Here is a 16,203-nt window from a genome sequence, read left to right on the forward strand (position 1 = left end):
CTTCTCCATTTAGCGCCTCTGAAATTTTATAGCTTAATTTGTTCAAAAAAGAAATGAACTTGCAAACATAAACTTGACTTTTGTCGTGCCCCTCTCTTTATTTAATAACTGGCCCTGAATTTATTAAAGTTCATCACTGTAGGTAAACTCTATTCAACAGAAGCCTGAACATGGGATAGCAATATGGGCTGCTAACTTTGATGTTTTAAAGTCAAAATTTATAATTTGGCAATAAATTGAAGTGTCTGGGTCCACTTCACATTTCAAATAAAAATCGAAGATTAAGTAAATTGGAGGTGTATATGACAACAAGAGTCGGAGAGAGAGATGCAATCAAATATGGTTTTTCACCATTCATTTCCCCAGGAATAGGCAAGTATTTAACTTCTGAGCCCTTAGGAATCGTGAGGTGTTATGAGTAAATGAATGATCAATTGTTGAGACCTATGCAATAAAATTTGCTTTAAAAAGTTTTTTAGTATGTTAGTCATTAAAAATTTAGCATGACTTTAATGGCTTCCCTTAATGTTTAAGCACATACTCCCTGCCCTGCCCCACTCCACCCCTACTCCACTTTGTCATGTCCAGCATCTCCCCATTTCCCTTCCTCTCCATCATCCCATGTCTACCATCTTCCCTCTTTTCTCTTCCTTTTCATCCATCTGTATCCAGCGTCTATCCCTCTCTTCCCTTTCCCTCCGTCCGTTCTAGTGAGCTGCATGTGAATGGGGATTGCAGGAATCCCACGAAACCTGCGGGTTTCCATTGGGTGTGGAATAAGTTGCCATGGGATTCCCACAGGTGTGTAGTCAAAATCTCTGGTGACTCCAGAATGAGGCTTGAAGTGCACTGAGAGAAGCAACTGGAGCCACCAGTATGAAGCTTGGAACATGTGGAGAGAGGCAGCTGGAGCGCCAGAACGAGGCTTTGAGTGCCCAGAGAAGCAGCCAGAACACCAGACTGAGGCTTGGATCACTCATTGGTTGAATAGTGAATATCACTGTTGAGGTTAGGAGGAAACAGAGGGCTGCGAACAAGTAAATAATAGCATTGACTCCTGCTGGTACAAATGAGGATGGAGGAGATTAATTTTAGGGATGGTTGTGGATGGAATGGATCTTAGCTGGTATGGGTGGGTATGAGTTAGATTCCATTGGGGATGGGAGGGGATGGGTGATATTTTGGTACCCATGCAACTCTCTAGTTCGTTCATGTCTAGCATCTCTCCCTTGGTTCAACATTGCCCTCACTTGCTTTATACTCCGTACCACCGCAACCACAATCATTGGCCTCCCAGGTCTGCTGTTGAAGTGAAATAAGAGGGCATCACAGGATCTAAAAGCCCATGCCCACACTCAGCATCCGGCACTAAGAGAGTGCAGAGGCTTTAAGACTGTACTGCTCTTTTATTTCACATCTGCATCTATGAGTGCTGGCTTCTAAAGATATTTGATCCCTTTCTTACCTGAAAGGGAGTGTCTGTTTTCTCAGAAGAAATGCAACAAATGACTTGCCAAAAGCAGGAGTCTCCTGCTGAATGTGAGAGACTTGGCAGGTGTGGGATAAATGGGTGAGAAATGAATGAGAATAAGGGGAGAAGAGGGCAGTTGAAGAGAAAGAAAGAGGCAATGTTTCTGGGGGGTGTGACAAGGTTGCCAGTTTCCAAGAAATCTACAAATATTACCAGTGCTCTCTACCATTCCCATACCTCTGTGAACCCTGCTTCTTCCTTTCTCAGCATTTCAAATCACCAATAATGCATTTACCCCCTCCCTCACTATTCTTGAAAGAGGGGGATCCCCCATCAGTCTGACCTTCTTGTCAATTTGAAATGTGTATTTGGCCCTCTGCATGAAAAGTTTAGAGAACCCCATTATACTGTTAATTCTCCGAGGACAAGCAGGCTGCTTGTTCTCACTGATGGGTGACGTCCACGGCAGCCCCTCCAATCGGAATCTTCACTAGCAAAGTCCTTTGCTAGCCCTCGCGCGCCCGCGCGCACCGCGCATGCGCGGCCGTCTTCCCGCCCGAAACCGGCTCGAGCCGGCCAGTCTTCTTTTGTCCGCACTCGGTACGGTCGTATTTTTCGCCGTGTCGAGCCCCGGAGAGTCGACCTCGCGCGTCCATTTTGTTGAACGTGTTTTTTCTTCGGAAAAGCTTTTCTTCTACTCGGGAAGTGCTCCGGAACTCCTCCACCGGGTTCCGTTTCAATCCTCCCCGTATTTCCAGCTTTTGGCCCCGATAAGTTTTCTTTCGTCGTCGGGGTAGGCCTCTTTTCGGCCTCGGTCGAGATTTTCTCCCTCTAAAGTTTTTGGTGCTCTTTTTCCGTCATTTCGGACTTTGATTTCGCCGGCGTGATTTTTCCGCCCATGACATCGAAGCCTTCCAGCGGCTTCAAGAAGTGCACCCAGTGCGCCCGGGTTATCTCGCTCACTGATCGACACTCGTCGTGTCTTCAGTGTCTGGGGGCCGAGCACCGCCCTCAGAACTGTAGTCTGTGTTCCCTGCTTCAAAGGCGGACTCAGGTAGCGAGACTAGCCCAGTGGAACGTTTTGTTCTCGGGCTCTTCGTCGGCATCGGCACCGGGATCTTCGAGTGCATCGACGTCGTCAGCGTCCAGACCATCTTCCTCGGCCGCCCTTGCATCGAGTGCATCGAGGCATCGGGCCTCTGCATCGGCGCCGAGACATCGGATAGCTGCATCGACGCCGGTGGTACCGGGACCTCGTCTGCTGATGTCGTCGGACGGTGGTGCATTGTCAGGAGTGCAGGTGAGGGCTGTCCATTCCCCTGCTGGTGGCGGTGAGCCTTCGGGTGGGTCTCCTCCCACCCTGAGGGCTCCTGCGGTACAGCCCCCCCGAGACCGACCTTCTTCGGCCTCGGCCCCGAGGAAGCGACGGATGGATTCTACGTCCTCCTCGTCGGTGCCGGGGAGCTCCGGTGACATGCTTCGGAAGAAGTCGAAGAAGCATCGACACCGGTCTCCTCCCCGCGTCGGCACAGAGAGCTCTGGGTCGCCGAGGGATTCGGCACCCAGCAGGCATCGGCACCGAGAGGACCGCTCACCCTCTGTCCAAGAGGTGTCGATGCGCTCCACTCTGGACAGCCCGGAACAGCCTCCTCGCCCGGAACAGGTCCTGACGTCGACGCCTGCATCGACCTCACAGCCTTTCTCTGCAGCCGCTCTAAACGAGAGCCTCCGGGCCGTTCTCCCAGAGATTCTGGGAGAGCTGTTGCGCCCTACCCCTCCGGTACCGGCGGTGCTTGCGCCTCCGGTACCGTCGAGCGTGGCGCCGGCTGGCCCATCGCCCAGGTTGAGGTCCCCGACGTCGGTACCGCGTGCGGTGCCGGCAGCGGCCACCTCCCAGGAAGGCTCCCCGACTACGTCGGCGGAGGGAGCTTCGCCGATGCGGGCGAGGGAGTCTACCTCTCGACGCCCCCATCGTGGACGTGGCTCCACTGAGTCGAGCAGGGCGAGGTTGCAGACACAGGTTCGTGAACTTGTGTCTGACACCGAGGGTGAGGCCTCGTGGGAGGAAGAGGAAGATCCTAGATATTTCTCTGACGAGGAGTCTGAGGGTCTTCCTTCTGATCCCACTCCCTCTCCTGAAAGACAGCTTTCTCCTCCCGAGAGTCTGTCTTTGCTTCCTTTGTCCGGGAGATGTCTACGGCCATCCCCTTCCCGGTGGTTGTGGAGGACGAGCCCAGGGCTGAAATGTTTGAGCTCCTGGACTATCCTTCTCCACCTAAGGAAGTGTCCACCGTTCCCTTGCACCATGTCCTAAAAAAGACATTGCTTGCGAACTGGACGAAACCCTTAACTAATCCCCACATTCCCAAGAAGATCGAGTCCCAGTACCGGATCCATGGGGACCCAGAGCTGATGCGCACTCAGTTGCCTCACGACTCTGGAGTTGTGGATTTGGCCCTAAAGAAGGCTAAGAGTTCTAGGGAACATGCTTCGGCGCCCCCGGGCAAGGACGCTAGAACCTTAGACTCCTTTGGGAGGAAGGCCTACCATTCCTCTATGCTCGTGTCCAAGATCCAGTCTTACCAGCTCTACACGAGCATACACATGCGGAACAATGTGCGGCAGTTGGCGGGCTTGGTTGATGCTCTTCCCCCTGAGCAAGCCAAGCCTTTTCAGGAGGTGGTCAGGCAGCTGAAGGCGTGCAGAAAATTCCTGGCCAGAGGAGTTTATGACACTTTTGATGTTGCGTCCAGGGCCGCTGCTCAAGGTGTGGTGATGCGCAGGCTCTCATGGCTGCGTGCCGCCGACCTGGAGAATAGAATCCAGCAGCGGATTGCGGACTCGCCTTGCCGTGCGGACAACATTTTTGGCGAAAAAGTCGAACAGGTGGTAGAGTCTCTCCACCAGCGGGACACCGCATTCGACAAATTCACCCGCCGGCAGCCTTCAGCTTCTACCTCTACAGGTAGATGATTTTTCGGGGGAAGGAAGACTGTTCCCTACTCTTCTGGCAAGCGTAGGTACAATCCTCCTTCCCGACACCCTGCGGCCCAGGCTAAGCCCCAGCGCGCTCGCTCTCGTCAGCAGCGTGCGACTCAGCAAGGCCCCGCGGCTCCCCAGCAAATGCAAGGGGCGAGCTTTTGACTGGCTCCAGCAGAGCATAGCCGACATCCAAGTGTCCGTGCCGGGCGACCTGCCAGTCGGAGGGAGGTTGAAAGCTTTTCACCAAAGGTGGCCTCTCATAACCTCCGATCAGTGGGTTCTGCAAATAGTCCGGCAGGGGTACACCCTCAATTTGACCTCAAAACCTCCAAATTGTCCACCGGGAGCTCAGTCTTACAGCTTCCAACACAAGAGGGTACTTGCAGAGGAACTCTCCGCCCTTCTCAGCGCCAATGCGGTCGAGCCCGTGCCATCCGGGCAAGAAGGGCTGGGATTCTATTCCAGGTACTTCCTTGTGGAAAAGAAAACAGGGGGGATGCGTCCCATCCTAGACCTAAGGGCCCTGAACAAATATCTCGTAAAGAAAAGTTCAGGATGCTTTCCCTGGGCACCCTTCTCCCCATGATTCAGCAAAACGATTGGCTATGCTCTCTGGACTTGAAGGATGCCTACACACATATCCCGATACTGCCAGCTCACAGACAGTATCTGCGATTTCAGTTGGGCACACGCCACTTCCAGTACTGTGTGCTACCCTTTGGGCTCGCCTCTGCGCCCAGGGTGTTCACAAAGTGCCTAGCTGTGGTAGCAGCGGCACTTCGCAGGCTGGGAGTACACGTGTTCCCATATCTCGACGATTGGCTGGTAAAGAGCACGTCCGAGGCAGGAGCCCTGCAGTCCATGCAGATGACTATTCGCCTTCTGGAGCTACTGGGGTTTGTGATAAATTACCCAAAGTCCCATCTTCTTCCAGTGCAGAACCTCGAATTCATAGGAGCTCTGCTGGATTCTCGGACGGCTCGCGCCTATCTCCCAGAGACGAGAGCCAACAACTTGTTGTCCCTCGTCTCCCGGGTGCGAGCGTCCCAGCAGATCAGAGCTCGGCAGATGTTGAGATTGCTGGGCCACATGGCCTCCACAGTTCATGTGACTCCCATGGCCCGCCTTCACATGAGATCTGCTCAATGGACCCTAGCCTCCCAGTGGTATCAGGCCGCTGGGGGTCTAGAGGACGTGATCCACCTGTCCACGAGTTTTCTCGAATCCCTGTATTGGTGGACGATTTGGACCAATTTGACTCTGGGACGTCCCTTCCAAATTCCTCAGCCACAAAAAGTGCTGACCACGGATGCGTCTCTCCTGGGATGGGGAGCTCATGTCGATGGGCTCCACACTCAAGGAAGCTGGTCCCTCCAGGAACGCGATCTACAGATCAATCCTCTGGAGTTACGAGCGATCTGGAACGCTCTGAAGGCTTTCAGAGATCGGCTGTCCCACCAAATTATTCAAATTCAGACAGACAACCAGGTTGCCATGTATTATGTAAACAAGCAGGGGGGCACCGGATCTCGCCCCCTGTGTCAGGAAGCCGTCAGCATGTGGACCTGGGCTCGCCTGAACGGCATGGTGCTCCAAGCCACATATCTGGCAGGCGTAAACAACAGTCTGGCCGACAGGTTGAGCAGGATTATGCAACCTCACGAGTGGTCGCTCAACTCCCGAGTGGTGCGCCAGATCTTCCAAGCGTGGGCACCCCCTTGGTGGATCTCTTCGCATCTCGAACAAACCACAAAGTCCCTCAGTTCTGTTCCAGGCTTCAGGCCACCGGCAGACTGGCATCGGATGCCTTCCTCCTCGATTGGGGGGAGGGCCTGCTGTATGCTTATCCTCCCATTCCTCTGGTGGGGAAGACTTTGTTGAAACTCAAGCAAGACCGAGGCACCATGATCCTGATTGCTCCTTTTTGGCCGCGTCAGATCTGGTTCCCTCTTCTTCTGGAGTTATCCTCCGAAGAACCGTGGAGATTGGAGTGTTTTCCGACCCTCATCACGCAGGACGAAGGGGCTCTTCTGCATCCCAACCTCCGGTCCCTGGCTCTCACGGCCTGGATGTTGAGGGCGTAGACTTTGCCTCTTTGGGTCTGCCAGAGGGTGTCTCCCGCATCTTGCTTGCTTCCAGGAAAGACTCCACTAAGAGAAGTTACTTCTTTCATTGGAGGAGGTTTGCCGTCTGGTGTGACAGCAAGGCCCTAGATCCTCGCTCTTGTCCTACACAGACCCTGCTTGAATACCTTCTGCACTTGTCTGAGTCTGGTCTCAAGACCAACTCTGTAAGAGTTCACCTTAGTGCAATCAGTGCATACCATTACCATGTGGAAGGTAAGCCGATCTCAGGACAGCCTTTAGTTGTTCGCTTTATGAGAGGTTTGCTTTTGTCAAAGCCCCCTGTCAAGCCTCCTACAGTGTCATGGGATCTCAATGTCGTTCTCACCCAGCTGATGAAACCTCCTTTTGAGCCACTGAATTCCTGCCATCTGAAGTACTTGACCTGGAAGGTCATTTTCTTGGTGGCAGTTACTTCAGCTCGTAGAGTCAGTGAGCTTCAGGCCCTGGTAGCCCAGGCCCCTTACACCAAATTTCATCACAACAGAGTAGTCCTCCGTACTCACCCTAAGTTTCTGCCAAAGGTCGTGTCGGAGTTCCATCTGAACCAGTCAATTGTCTTGCCAACATTCTTTCCCCGTCCTCATTCCTGCCCTGCTGAACGTCAGCTGCACACTTTGGACTGCAAGAGAGCATTGGCCTTCTACTTGGAGCGGACACAGCCCCACAGACAGTCCGCCCAATTGTTTGTTTCTTTTGACCCCAATAGGAGGGGAGTGGCTGTAGGGAAACGCACCATATCCAATTGGCTAGCAGATTGCATTTCCTTCACTTACGCCCAGGCGGGGCTGGCTCTTGAGGGTCATGTCACGGCTCATAATGTTAGAGCCATGGCTGCGTCGGTAGCCCACTTGAAGTCAGCCTCCATTGAAGAAATTTGCAAAGCTGCGACGTGGGCTTCTGTCCACACATTCACATCCCATTACTGCCTGCAGCAGGATACCCGACGCGACAGTCGGTTCGGGCAGTCAGTTCTTCAGAACCTGTTTGGGCTTTAGGATCCAACTCCACCCCCCGAGGGCCCTGTTTGTTCTGTTCCAGGCTGCACTCTCAGTTAGTTGGTAAATTTTTTAGGTCAATCTCAGTTATGTCCTCGCCGTTGCGAGGCCCAATTGACCTTGGTTGTTGTTTTGAGTGAGCCTGGGGGCTAGGGATACCCCATCAGTGAGAACAAGCAGCCTGCTTGTCCTCGGAGAAAGCGAATGCTACATACCTGTAGAAGGTATTCTCCGAGGACAGCAGGCTGATTGTTCTCACAAACCCGCCCGCCTCCCCTTTGGAGTTGTGTCTTCCCTTCAGAGTTTTGTCTTGCTACATACTGGACTGGCCGGCTCGAGCCGGTTTCGGGCGGGAAGACGGCCGCGCATGCGCGCGGGCGCGCGAGGGCTAGCAAAGGACTTTGCTAGTGAAGATTCCGATTGGAGGGGCTGCCGTGGACGTCACCCATCAGTGAGAACAATCAGCCTGCTGTCCTCGGAGAATACCTTCTACAGGTATGTAGCATTCGCTTTCTCCAAGGGCAAGCAGAACAAGTGGTATCCTTACATCTGGGTGACATCATCTGACGAAGTCTGGTACGGGATGCTACCCAGTGCTCTCAAATTTTAAGAGGCTTTTGGCAATGGCCTCACTAAGCATGAGCAAGTGCTTTCCCGTCTGATGTGTGAGCACAGGACCTTCAATCATCTTTTTTTCCCTGGACCTAGGAGGTTGCGTTTTGTATCTCTCTTTAGCACTAATTGTGTTTTTTGTGCCTTCCTGTGTGGGATTCTTTAGGTTAGTTTACTTATTTTTCTTCATAAAAGTTTAGTTAATTCTTTCCCTTTTATTATTATTTGTTTTATTTTTTGTGGCTCCAGAGGCCCTTTTAGGCCAGAGCACAAAGCTCAATTTGAGATAAGCCCCTTTTTGTCCTCACCGTTGAACCTTTTAATTTGGCTGTGGTGCTTTTTTTTATTATTTATAGATTTTCAATTTTACATTCATGCTTACACATAAATTTAGCAATTATAAAAGAAAACATCAATACTATTATTATTTCACTGAAAAATATCATAAGTTCCTTAGACCACAATAAATTTGTCCAAGATCAAAGTAATAAAAAGAAAATTAAGATTAAGTAAAGCGAAAACAGAAAGACTCGTCTAAGAGCGCAGCTGGTGCATAGCATTCTGTTCAGAGATTAATACACTATTCTTTACTGGAAATAAATTCTAGAAGTTTCTCAGGTTCAAAGAATACATAATTCTGAGAGCTAAAAACTACCACACATCGACAGGGATATTTAAGCAGAAAGGTTCCACCTATAGTAAGGAGTCTAGATCTAAGCTGTAAAAAGCTTTCCTCCGTTTCTGCGTATTCCTGGATAAGTCCGGAAAAATTTGAACCTTTGCTCCTAAGAAATCTTCATTGAGGTGGCGGAAATATAATTTGAAGACATTATTTCGATCTAGCTCGAAGGCAAATGTCACTAGTATGGTTGTTCTCTTAGTAATTAATTCTAGTGAATCTTGAAGAAATTCAGTTAGGTTAACTTGTGAGGAAGACCTCCCAACATTAATACCAGTGATATACTGTATCCTGGTTATAGGTGGGAGATTTTCCATAGGAATATGCAGTATCTCTTTCAAGTATTTTTTTTAATATCAATAGCACATTTGCTTATTTCCGATCTGAGGAAGAAGGGCAACCTTCGAAAGCTAATCAAGAAATGTATGAAGTTATGTCCAATAAAAAAGGTATCATCTTATTTTCTTTTCCATGTTTTATTTTGTTTGATTTCTATTGATAACCTTAAGAGTGGACTAACACGGCTACCACACTCCTCTACTTAAGTATTTTTTTAAACATCTCTAAAGGTGAAATTAAAGGTGATTTAGGAAAGTTCAGTATTCTTAAATTATTTCTTCGAAGCTGGTTTTCAAAATACTCAATCTTCCTAAATTGAATAAGTCTATCTTTGGAGAACGATGAAGAAAGATTTTTTAAAGTTTGTACCTCTGTATCCAGAACTTCCAATTTCGTGTCATGTGCTCCGAGCTTGCTTGAGTAATTTTCCTGAGTGGATTTTATCTCCGCTATCTCCTCCTGAGTGGACTTCGCCATTTGTTTCAGAGTAGCGTTTAAGCCCTGGATGGCATCCCACAAATTTTCAAGAGTCACTACGGCTGGTCTAATTATTTCTCCGGGGTCTACTGGAGGCGTCTCCTGCCTATTCTCAGTCAGGGGCACGATTCCGCGCTCTTGCTGGATTGATGTTTCAGCTGGAGAAGAGGTAGCGACGGGGCCTCCTACAACATCCGCCAGGGACAAACCCTCCTCGGACGCCCTATGGCGTTGTTCAACTGGCGTTCTCATCTCGCCTCCAGGCCTCGGAGGAGCCGCGTGAGGGAGAGGACTCAAAAATGCCCCCTTGATGCTATGTTCCGACAACCCTGTTGGATTCACCAAAGCGCTCGTAGCGAGTCCCGGTGCGCGCACCACCACGGCGTCCAAGGTCCCCTGACGCTTCCCGGAATGTTCCGTCCAGCTTGAGGAGGTAAGCGCGGGGGGCTTCGCCTTTCTCTTACCCATTTCGGGCTTCAAAACGTTCAGGCACATCAGGAGGGCAATGGCGCTTAGGAGGTGTCTGCTCACACTTCTGTCTCAGGCGCCATCTTGGACAAATATCGGCCGTGGTGCTTTTTGATATTCCCCAGAAGATCCCCAGTGGCTTCAAGAGATGCACCCAATGTAATTGGGTGATATTCTGCACTGATCCACACAGTTGGTGCATGGGGTGTTTGGGGCCTGACCATGACCCATCTAACTGTATTCTTTGCTTACAAATGCAGAAAAGTACACAGAAGGCATGTATAGCCCACCAGAGGAAACATTTTGGATCTTCCAAGTCTGGTACATTGACCTTGATGTCTGCCAGGACTTCATTTGACATTGGGGGCAGACCGGCATTGAGGAGGTCTCCATATCCCTCGACATCGGGCACTGGTAGCAAGCCCCAGGACCAATCTGCATCATACCTGACATCAAGGACACGAGTGGATTCAATGACATCCTCACCTTAACCAAGGGACACCAATGCCAAGTGCCAGGTGAAGGTCAAAAAGCATCGACATTGGTCCCCTTCAACACAGGGTACCAGGAGCTCTGGGGCATCGGCATCATCAGCATTGTTGGCACCTGAGAAGTGTCAGGACACTAAGAAGACTACTCCTCCTCTGTAATTCTGGTGCAGTTGCCATAGCAGCCATATAGCCAGGATCCCACTTCCAGTATGGCACTGACAATTTAGCAGGCTGTCTCCAAACTGGCACCAGCTCCAGTCTTACTGATGCCTGTCCTTGATGACTGGTTCTGGGCTATGCTGAGAGAGGAGTTGGCAGGATTGTTACAGCTCCACAGTGCTCATACATTGAGGGTGCTTGTATTAGCCATAGCGCTTGGTCACTCTGACCTCAAGGTCCACGCCATCCCTGTGGATTGGTCTCCGACCCCTATGCCTCGAGAGGCATACCGCTAGCCGCTGAGGCAGCAGACTCATCAAGGCTTTTTTGCCGAGTCTGACATGGACCGGTCATGAGATTCTGAGGAGGAGCTAGACTACCTCTCGTAGGTGGGGTCTTATAGCATACCCTCAGATCCCTCTCCATCTGATGAGAGGAGGAAGTCTCCACCTGAGCCCCTCTCTTTTACCTGTTGTTTTAAGGAAATGGCAGAGGCCATTCCCTTTAAGTTGGAAACAAAGGAAGAATTTTGGGCTGAGTTATTTCTGGTCCTAGAGTTTGATTCTCCACCCAGTGATGCTTTGAAAGTTCCACTGCACAAGATTCTGTGGGACGCACAGATGAAGGGAGACCCCTCTTTCTGTGCAGGTTGCACCAAAGAAGGTGGATTCCATGTAGTGGGTCCAGAAGGCCCCTGGGTTTGAGAAGGACCAGTTGCCGCACCACTCCTTGGTGGTTGAATCCTCTCTCAAATGAGCTAGGCGTTCCATGTCTCATGCCTCAGCATCCCCAGGCAGAGAAACTTGGACTCTAGATTCCTTTGAGAGGAAAATTTATCAGGTTTTGATGCTAGTCTCCCACATCCATGACTACCAGCTCTGCACGAGTATTTACTTGCAGTCTTTGGTCTGCAGTGTACTAGACTTTGCGTCACTCTCCCACAGGAACAGGCTGCTGAGCTAGTCTAGCTGACCAAGAAGCAGAAGGAGTGTCAGAAATATTTGGCGAGGGGCGCATACGATACTTTTGACATTGCATCCAGGCTCTCCACTTTAGGTGTGGGGATGCGCATACTCTCATTGCTGAGTGCGTCTGACTTTGAACCTGTGGTTAATGAGAGGCTAGCGGGCATACCTTGCCGGGGAGACAGTCTTTTTGGGGACAAGGTGGAAGTGGTTGCTGACCTCATTAAAAACACACTGATACTATCCAGTCCCTTTCCCAGTAGCCTCCTTCTGCATCCTCTTCTTCTAGGTGGTTTTCTGGCAGGCCTCGAAGAGGGTTCACTGTGTAGATTTATGTACTAGGATCTTTTCTGTATTTGGACCAGATCTATGGAATTCACTTCCTCGTGGTTTGAGGGACCTAAATCACAGATGGATTTTTGAAAGAGGTTGAAGACTTATTTATTTAGTGAGACCTTTCCTGATTAAGGCATTCTAATTTACATTCAAGAAGTATCATCTTATTTAACAGGAATTTTAGTGGCATTGAGATGTTAGCAGTGATGAGATTTTAATGTTTTATTTATTTTTATTGTATTTTTCTTACATTTATTATTGTGTGTGTTATTTGTAAACCACTTTGAATATTGAGATAATGCAGGTTATAAAGCTTGTAAATAAATAAACAATATCTGAAAGTACTTCCAAGCCATTAGCTTCAAACTTCAGTACAAGACTGACTTGCTGTTGTATCTTCTTGATGAGATCTCCCAGTAGAAAGACTCCTTTGATGCTCATCAAATCATGCTCCCAGTTACTCCAGGATCTGGGATGGAACCAACTGATTTTCCTGCAGGACCAGCATGACCGCCTGCAGGCATATCACTCTAAGGTGCTCTGGATTGCCAATCTCTTGGTGCTTGAAAAACATAGCCATTTTAAGAACATGTCAGATAGAGGACGAACATAATCCAGGGCATAATTGTTATGAACAACTTTGAGAACTCACTGATCAAAAATTATCTGGACCCACCACTTGCAAAAATGCTGGAATCTTACCCTCTGGGATCTACCAGAGAGTGGGTCCCCAAGTCCTCAAGGGTCTCCTACTCTCCCTGTATCAACATCTCATAAGTACATAAGTACATAAGTAGTGCCATACTGGGAAAGACCAAAGGTCCATCTAGCCCAGCATCCTGTCACCGACAGTGGCCAATCCAGGTCAAGGGCACCTGGCACGCTCCCCAAACGTAAAAACATTCCAGACAAGTTATACCTAAAAATGCGGAATTTTTCCAAGTCCATTTAATAGCGGTCTATGGACTTGTCCTTTAGGAATCTATCTAACCCCTTTTTAAACTCCGTCAAGCTAACCGCCCGTACCACGTTCTCCGGCAACGAATTCCAGAGTCTAATTACACGTTGGGTGAAGAAAAATTTTCTCCGATTCGTTTTAAATTTACCACACTGTAGCTTCAACTCATGCCCTCTAGTCCTAGTATTTTTGGATAGCGTGAACAGTCGCTTCACATCCACCCGATCCATTCCACTCATTATTTTATACACTTCTATCATATCTCCCCTCAGCCGTCTCTTCTCCAAGCTGAAAAGCCCTAGCCTTCTCAGCCTCTCTTCATAGGAAAGTCGTCCCATCCCCACTATCATTTTCGTCGCCCTTCGCTGTACCTTTTCCAATTCTACTATATCTTTTTGAGATACGGAGTCCAGTACTGAACACAATACTCCAGGTGCGGTCGCACCATGGAGCGATACAACGGCATTATAACATCCGCACACCTGGACTCCATACCCTTCCTAATAACACCCAACATTCTATTCGCTTTCCTAGCCGCAGCAGCACACTGAGCAGAAGGTTTCAGCGTATCATCAACGACGACACCCAGATCCCTTTCTTGATCCGTAACTCCTAACGCGGAACCTTGCAAGACGTAGCTATAATTCGGGTTCCTCTTACCCACATGCATCACTTTGCACTTGTCAACATTGAACTTCATCTGCCACTTGCACGCCCATTCTCCCAGTCTCGCAAGGTCCTCCTGTAATCGTTCACATTCCTCCTGCGACTTGACGACCCTGAATAATTTTGTGTCATCGGCGAATTTAATTACCTCACTAGTTATTCCCATCTCTAGGTCATTTATAAATACATTAAAAAGCAACGGACCCAGCACAGACCCCTGCGGGACCCCACTAACTACCCTCCTCCACTGAGAATACTGGCCACGCAATCCTACTCTCTGCTTCCTATCTTTCAACCAGTTCTTAATCCATAATAATACCCTACCAACTGCCTTTGCATCTTTCTACAAAACAAGTCTCTGAGTAGTACTCAGGCTGCCCAGCCTATAATTCTTAAATCCCTAAAGCATACCCTTGAAGACTCACCTTAGGCGGCCACCCAAACCCATTCTTCCAGTAGTCTTGGCATCTTGGTCTCACTTAGGCTTTTCAGTAGCTTCTCCAAATCCTCTTCAAAGAGGAGTTTACTCTTACTACTACTGCTACTTAACATTTCTAGAGTGCTACTAGGGTTACGCAGCACTGTACAGTTTAACAACAAAGGACAGTCCCTGCTCAAAAGAGCTTACAATCTAATGGGCGAAAGATTTCCTGAATAGAGGTATGGTGGTTAGGTGCCGAAGGCGACATTGAAGAGGTGGGCTTTGAGCAAGGCTTTGAAGATGGGCAGGGAGGGGGCCTGGCGTATGGGCTCAGGGAGTTTATTCCAGGCATGGGGTGAGGCGAGGCAGAAAGGGCGGAGCCTGGAGTTGGCGGTGGTGGAGAAGGGTACTGAGAGGAGTGATTTGTCTTGAGAGCGGAGGTTACGGGTAGGAACGTAAGGGGAGATGAGGGTAGAGAGGTAGGGAGGGGCTGCAGATCGAGTGCATTTGTAGGTTAATAGGAGAATATGCGGTACCTGATTGGAAGCCAGTGAAGTGACTTGAGGAGAGGGGTGATATGAGTATATCGGTCCAGGCGGAAGATAAGACGTGCAGCAGAGTTCTGAACGGACTGAAGGGGGGATAGATGGCAAAGTGGGAGGCCAGTGAGGAGTAGGTTGCAGTAGTCAAGGCGAGAGGTGATGAGAGTTCGGGTGGTGTGCTCAGAGAGGAAAGGGCAAATTTTGTTAATGTTATAGAGGAAGAAGCGACAGGTCTTTGCTATCTGCTGGATATGCACAGAGAAGGAGAGGGAGGAGTCGAAGATGACTCCGAGGTTGCGGGTAGATGAGACTGGAACGATGAGGGTGTTAACTGAGATGGAGAGTGGAGGGAGAGGAGAAGTGGGTTTGGGAGGGAAGACAATAAGCTCGGTCTTGGCCATGTTCAGTTTCAAGTAGCGGTTGGACATCCAGGTAGCAATGTCGGATAAGCAGGCCGATAATTTGGTCTGGGTTTCTGCAGTGATGTCTGGTGTGGAGAGGTAAAGCTGGGTATCATCAGCATAAAGATGATATTGGAAACCATGAGAGGCAATAAGGGAGCCCAGGGAAGAGGTGTAAATTGAAAAAAGAAGGGGTCCAAGGACAGATCCCTGAGGAACTCCAACAGAGAGTGGGATGGGGGTGGAGGAAGAACCATGAGAATGTACTCTGAAGGTACGGTGGGAGAGATAAGAGGAGAATCAGGAGAGGACAGAGCCCTGGAACCCAAATGAGGACAATGTGGCGAGAAGTAAGTTGTGATTGACAGTGTCAAAAGCGGCGGATAGGTCGAGGAGGATGAGGATGGAGTAGTGACCTTTGGATTTGGCAAGGAACAGGTCATTGCAGACTTTAGATAGTGCCGTTTCTGTCGAGTGTAGGGGGTGAAAACCGGATTGAAGCGGATCAAGGATGGCATGAGAGGAGAGAAAATCAAGGCAGCGGCTGTGAACAACGCGTTCAAGTACCTTGTAGAGGAAGGGTAGGAGGGAAATGGGGCGGTAGTTGGAGGGACAGGTAGGGTCAAGTGATGGTTTTTTGAGGAGTGGTGTGACAGCAGCATGTTTGAAAGTGTCAGGGACAGTTGCAGTGCAGAGAGACAGGTTGAGGATATGACAGATGGGGGGGGGGTGACGGTAGGAGTGATTGTGTTAAGTAAGTTGGTGGGGATGGGGTCTGAGGAACAGGTGGTGCATTTCGAGGAGGAGAGGAGATGGGCGGTTTCCTCTTCGGTGATATCCGGAAAAGAGGAGAAGGAGGCCTGGGTTGGTTGGTTAAGGGATTGGGTTATAGGGTGAAGAGGAGGAGATGGTTTGGTGGTGAATTCGAGGTTGATCTTCTGCACCTTGTCGCGGAAGTAGTCAGTCAGTGATTGAGGAGAGAGTGAGGGGTGGGGGGGTGGGAGCGGAGGGCACTTTGAGGAGGGAGTTAAGGGTGGCGAAGAGACAATGAGGGTTAGAGCTGAGGGAATTAGTCAATTGGGTGTAATAGTCCTGTTTGGCGAGGAATAGGGAGG

General features: G+C 49.7%; 1 protein-coding gene across 1 annotated transcript in view; it reads left to right on the plus strand.

Moving 5' to 3' along the window:
* Positions 1-16,203, plus strand: part of EML6 (EMAP like 6) — a 744,128-nt gene that overhangs the window by 243,257 nt on the left and 484,668 nt on the right.

This window comes from Microcaecilia unicolor, chromosome 3 (genome assembly GCF_901765095.1).
Source record: "Microcaecilia unicolor chromosome 3, aMicUni1.1, whole genome shotgun sequence".
Lineage (NCBI taxonomy): Eukaryota > Metazoa > Chordata > Amphibia > Gymnophiona > Siphonopidae > Microcaecilia > Microcaecilia unicolor.